Genomic DNA, 5,978 nt, shown 5'->3' on the forward strand with positions numbered 1-5,978 from the left:
AAGAGAACTACAAGAAGTCTGTAACCTTACTAATAACTAAGAAAGGTGCTTTCCTTTACTAACGCAAGACTCCTCCCATTCTCAATGTAGCTGTCTCCGTCCCGCTATTCCTGCTTCTGGAATAGAGTAAGCTTCTCTTCTTTCCCTGCCTCTGCCTCTCCTCTGGATTAGAACCCCCAAATCCACAATGACAATGATTGCTTCAAGGTCCATCTTAATAGAAGACCTGATCCATCTTCTCTTGAATCTCGACATTTCATCCAAAGAATAGAAAATGGTTAACACATGCCGATTGGAGAACGTATTCCCTTCCCAGCTATTAGTGAAACAGGGGCCATCACTCTAATACGAATCGAAAGAATCACTATCGGGTTTGGTACCAACCAAGATTATCGTGGTTGAAATACCATCAATTTTTCATAGTTATTAGAGCTTCTAATTATGTCGATTAAAATAATATTCTGATTCAATCAGTATTATCTCGTTCATACTCCTCACCTGAGAAGCATTTCACTAACCACCTGAGGAGCGGTAACAAGTACCTCCCTTGGGGTCGGGTAGCTACAGTCACACACAGTTCCTGTACACAGTAAGACAGTAGCAGCAGTAGCTACTGTAGCGTAAGACAGTCACTCTCATAAGTATGGTTTTAACAATGTTCTATCGGTTTAACCACCAGGTTTAACAAGTTTGAAACATAGGGTAGATGATCTAGCTACCCAACTGTAGCTGCAGTAGCTACACTGTACCTCCTTAGCCGGTAGCCAGTAGCCAGTGGGTAGGAAACCTTGCCCGCCAACTAAAAAAAAGAGCGATTGAGAGTGGATTTCAGGTTCGATAGTGTCGAGAAGGTATTAGCCACCGGTGACCGTACTTTCGTAAAAGCACCATTGGGCGGTGGTTCCTCTTCTCTTCTTCCTCTTGAACCTCGAACAAAAAAAGATCTCGGCATCATCTCGACTAAGAGTTCCGAATAAAAAAAGTAAACTTCACTTTACTTAAGACGAAGGAACCGAGTGCAAAAAAACAAAAACCGGTTTCGCTTCAAACTACAAGTAATTAAGACTAAAAGTAAGGAAGTCCTTTTCTTGACTTTGGCCTGCGTTCATTATACCTACCCCCTTTTTAAAGAACTTTATTTCAATCTCAACAAAGAAATGAAAGCATAACTCTTTGCTTGTTGTCCTCTTACTTACTCAATTGTGGAGGTCTCTCGGGTGTCTGATCCGATCAGTCTCGTGATGAAGAAAATTCCGATCTTCCACTAAGAAAGGTCTCGTCACGACAACTCAATTTGTCCGGTAAACTACTAGGGGCTCCCCATCGTTTAGTAAAAGGGAGGGGAGATTTGCTCCTCATCCGGGGGTTCATTTCATTCATTATGCACTCAAAAGTGAAGGTCTTAAAAACTTCATAGAATTCATGATTGGCCATTCCATTTGTGCTTTCAGCAAGTAGGCGACGCGAATCTATTTCTATGCTTCAATCGGATACCAATTGCTTGGATGCGTTTGAAGCCTCGAGATGACTTGCAGAAAAAAAGCTTTCTAGGTTTGTCTTCTGTCTCCGTAAAAAATGGTCCATTTATTGATGGGCGAACGACGGGGATTGAACCCGCGCGTGGTGGATTCACAATCCACTGCCTTGATCCACTTGGCTACATCCGCCCCTACCCCCGCACTTCAGTCTCTATCTACGATCAGATCCTTTCTGAACTCCCCTATGACCGCAATCAAATAGAAGCTTTTTCCTATACTATAGTTGCAAGTCTATTGTTCTCTTTCCGAATTAGGTGAAAAAAAGCTTCAAAAAAAGAGGTTGGGCTATTCACTTCATTGATTTGACTTCACTTTACTTAAGATTAAAGAAAGAGAGGGGCCGGGCGGGCAGTAAAGGCTCATTTAGTAGACAGCGAGCGAGCAGCAAGCACCTACTCCTATCAAAATGAAAAGAAGCTGAACTTGAATTGAAGAAGCGAGCCCCTATCAGAGAAAGGAAAGCCCCTATCAAAATTAAAAGAAGCTTTGTTTGAAACAAAGCTTCAAACAAAGAGGTTGGGCTGTTCACTTCATTGATTTGACTTCACTTTACTTAAGATTAAAGAAAGAGAGGGGCCGGGCGGGAAGTAAAGGCTCATTTAGTAGACAGCGAGCGAGCAGCAAGCACCTACTCCTATCAAAATGAAAAGAAACTGAACTTGAATTGAAGAAGCGAGCCCCTATCAGAGAAAGGAAAGCCGTTGCGCGTTAGCGCATCCGTTTTCTTGCTCGTTAGCGCCCTTCCTTCAGCTGGCTTCAACTTATCTATTCATCTCTTTTTTAAAATGGATATTTAGGGATCTCTCTTGTTCATAGATCTTGAAACCAGATCTATCCCCGGAAGAACCAACACTTAAAGGGTGTAAGCAACGGAAGGTTCTCACCCTGTCCCCGACATTGTTCTCCGACGATGTCCCCTGGGCGAAAGGGGACACCATTCTCTTTCTTTCTTCAATCGTTCCGATCAGGACAAGTGGGTTGGTTCGTTTCGTCCTCCTATCTACGCAATTCTCTGTCTTCGTTCGTGATCATGTTGGGCGAAAGTTGTAGAGGAGTGGCTGTGAAAGGGCTCTTCCCCCCTTTCCATTGAAGTAGAGAGGGCTTCCTTCTCCGCCATTCCGGCCTATTATAGGGATTTTACCGATGCTGAAGGTAGCTTGCTTACCAAGCCACCCACTTGAGAAGCTGGTCGCTAGAAAGAAGCGACGAGGAAGCGAAGCTGTCTACGAAGCTTTGCTTCTCCCCCTGTAGTCGTAATACTCGGCTCGTCGCTACTTTGATTCAAAAGGTAACCGATGGTTCCCGACTTTCTCTGGTTTCTACAACCGTAACCCTTTTTCCGATTACATAAACTTTTTCTTTTTCATAGCGATACGCTCTAAAAAAAGTGAAGGATAAGCAACCCTTCTAGAAGAAGCGGTAGCTTCCCGCCTCCTTCATTCCTACTGCCTCCTTCGGTGAGAAGTTCCCTTCCTTAAAATGAGAAGAAAAAAAGAAAAAAAAAAGAAAAAAATGCCTGATTGGTCTGCTCAGCAAACGTACAAAGTGGACCGCTGTTTGGCTGACCCCCTTCTTCCCATTCGGGTTGGGTTGACCCAGAAGTACAGTAAGAAGGAATGGAACCGCTTGAGAGTCGTCTGAAGTTCACACTTGGGTAAAGACGACTGACTTTGGAAACGGAACACGAACCAATTTAAGCTATTCCGGCTTCTTATTGAGCGTAGCGAAATCAAGGTTTATGAGAAAGTCAGCGAAGTTTCTATGATGTTCTACCTTTGCGCAGTCTCGCTCCACAGTGACAGCGGAAGGCTCCGCACCTGAGCCTCGTTAGACTCAGCAGAAGTGTAAGGTGTAAGTGAAGAGATTAGAAGAGATGAAGTCCGCCCCTTAGCCAAGTCTATATCCACAGCTGACGCAACTCCGTCTCACTACTACTTAATTAATTCATTAATGGCTAAACTTTTTCATAACCTGAGCTTTCCTTAACCAGTTGACCTTACTTCGTAACCTTAGCCTCTCTTTCTTTATAGTTCGACTAAGTTACTTCGTAACCGAAACCTACTTTTTTTCTTACTGTAGCATAGGCCTTCGCTACTTCAAACGGGCCCTTCGCCCCTCTTTTTTTTCTTAGAAAGAGCGGGGCCATACTTATTCAGGGGGTGGGGGAACCCGTAGGAATGGGGGACGAACCGCCGAATTGACATCTGAAATCGCCAACATGAACACAAACGAAATATTTAATTTCGTATAGAAAGAAAACGAACCACTTCTATTCTCGGAGCCCACGGAGCGGTATATGAAGAATGGCTTTTTAGTCCCTTTCGTCCAGTGGTTAGGACATCGTCTTTTCATGTCGAAGACACGGGTTCGATTCCCGTAAGGGATAGGTACTCATTCCCGGCAAGCAAGATGAGATCACCACTTCTCTCGGACTTCCTTTACTTCGTAACCTTAGCTTTAGATGTCCTTTCATAGATTCTCGAACCTCCGACAGACATAATATCCATATGCGTTCTTTCTCTCCTCCCCTCAGCCATAGAGTCATCTTTCACCCTTTTTCACTATCTCGCCCAACATATCTGCCGGGAGCAAGAGCATATCCAAGTCCCCTATTCAGTTGAATCAGATCTAGTAGCGCTCACTGCTGAGGCGAAAGAAAGGAGCAAGATACGGCCAAAAAGCCGGAAATTCTCGCGCAGGAACAAGCGTAGGCCTGTAGCGCGCCCTTCAACCAGGAAGAAGTGCTTTTCTTGGCGAAGCGAGGAAGCACAGTTGCGCGCCTCTCCATAGCCCCTCTATACTCTAGAGGTATTAGTACCAAGCTGGAAGCTTGCTGTGTAATTTCATAAAGAAAGGTGTGTGAACCTCAGCGAGTCCGGGTTTCATTTCAAACTAGCCTCCTGGACTTAACCTACCTTCTTAATAGGTTATAACTATCAATAAAGTAGGAATGGCAGAGAAGGAGATGCGCTTTCTTGAGTTACAGACAAGGAACTCCATTCTGTTGACTCTACCAGATAGAATAGAACCCGTATTTTTTCATAGTCTAGTCAAAAGAAGAGTTTGATCCTGGCTCAGAAGGAACGCTAGCTATATGCTTAACACATTCAAGTCGAACGGGGAGCTGGGCAGATGGAAAAGAGGCTCCTAGGGTTTATGAGAATCATATATAAGATCTCGTCTAAAGGCAGGGGTGAGCTTTCTCACTATACAATGTAAAAAAAGGACCAACGACGATGAAGGAGGAGTAGGAGCTAGCTTTCATAGAAGTAGGGGCGGAATCGAAGCGAATCAATTCTGAGTTCATGCCACGACGATCTATATGGAAGGGAAGTTTGATGCATTCCTGTTGAGAATGAAGAAGAAGAGATATCTTCTTTTGAATAGGAAAATTGGGTCACATCTTCTTCTTTTTTGCTTTGCCGGAATTCTTTGATTGCTCCGTATGAATTTACAATGGAATCCTGTTCGTTGTAAGATCACTGAAGGAGGTCATCAATTTGGAGAGTTTTCTTCTACACGGAAACGAAGATCTTCGAGAACTAATATTGGACCGGGAATCAAAAAGGGAAAAAAGTAAAGTCTAAGCGCATATGGCACGAAAAGGAAATCCGATTTCGATAAGACTTGATCTAAATCGTAGTTCAGATTCAAGTCGGTTCAGTGAGGGCGACCGCGAAAATCACCGAAGGGGTCAGTCTTTTCCTTCACCCCAAATTAAAAAAAGTAAAGCGGGAAGGGCATTGCAGATGTCCGGGACGGACACGACTTCTTCTAACGCTAGAAGACCACTGGAAGACACCCGGGACCAGAGCATGTCGTGAAAGAAGCACACTGGGCGGGCGTGCTTCGACCGTGTCTCCGGGGCATAGTTGGATGTAGATATCATGAACGCGAGGTGCAGGATACCAGGCCGAGAAAGCCGGGCAACCACTCCCCTATGTGCCAATCGCTAGTGCAGCCAGGGCCCTGGCGCCCAGCTCCGCTGGAGAGGCCTCGCCTGATCTGAGAAGTGCTAATTCGGTTCGAATAGACTTCATTCAAGAACGCCGCCACCCCTGGAATCAATAAGAAAACAAGTGCTAAGTTTCAGATCAGTGAATAAACCGAAACGAAAGAAGAGACCTTTCTCGCTCGGCGCCTAAAGTGCACTATGCTCCGCTTCAACAAATGAGAGTTTTCGGTGGAACCGGTGAACCACGCGAGCCGCGTGGGACAGAGGGCTTGTAGTACCTGCTACCGCAGCTATTCGGTGGAAGGGAAGGAGCCTAAACTGACCTTTTTTCTTTGAAAAAGAAAAAAAGCAGTACAAGGAGATTAGACTGTCGGATGAGACTAAGTAGCTACCGACCGTTCCGACGTGCCCTTGACCTATCTTGATTAAGACCGAAACCTATCTAATCGAAAGTGGGGTCTAGTTTAAGCTGTCAAAGAAATGGC

General features: G+C 44.8%; 1 non-coding gene across 1 annotated transcript; it reads left to right on the top strand.

The window, feature by feature from the left end:
- Positions 1-3,852: 3,852 nt before the first annotated feature.
- Positions 3,853-3,924, top strand: TRNAE-UUC (transfer RNA glutamic acid (anticodon UUC)). Its single transcript has one exon. It is a non-coding gene; the product is annotated as a tRNA-Glu (tRNA).
- The last annotated feature ends 2,054 nt before the right edge of the window (positions 3,925-5,978 follow it).

This window comes from Bidens hawaiensis, unplaced genomic scaffold (assembly GCF_021521415.1).
Source record: "Bidens hawaiensis isolate Kalapana, Puna unplaced genomic scaffold, B.hawaiensis_p1.1 tig00000416_1, whole genome shotgun sequence".
NCBI lineage: Eukaryota > Viridiplantae > Streptophyta > Magnoliopsida > Asterales > Asteraceae > Bidens > Bidens hawaiensis.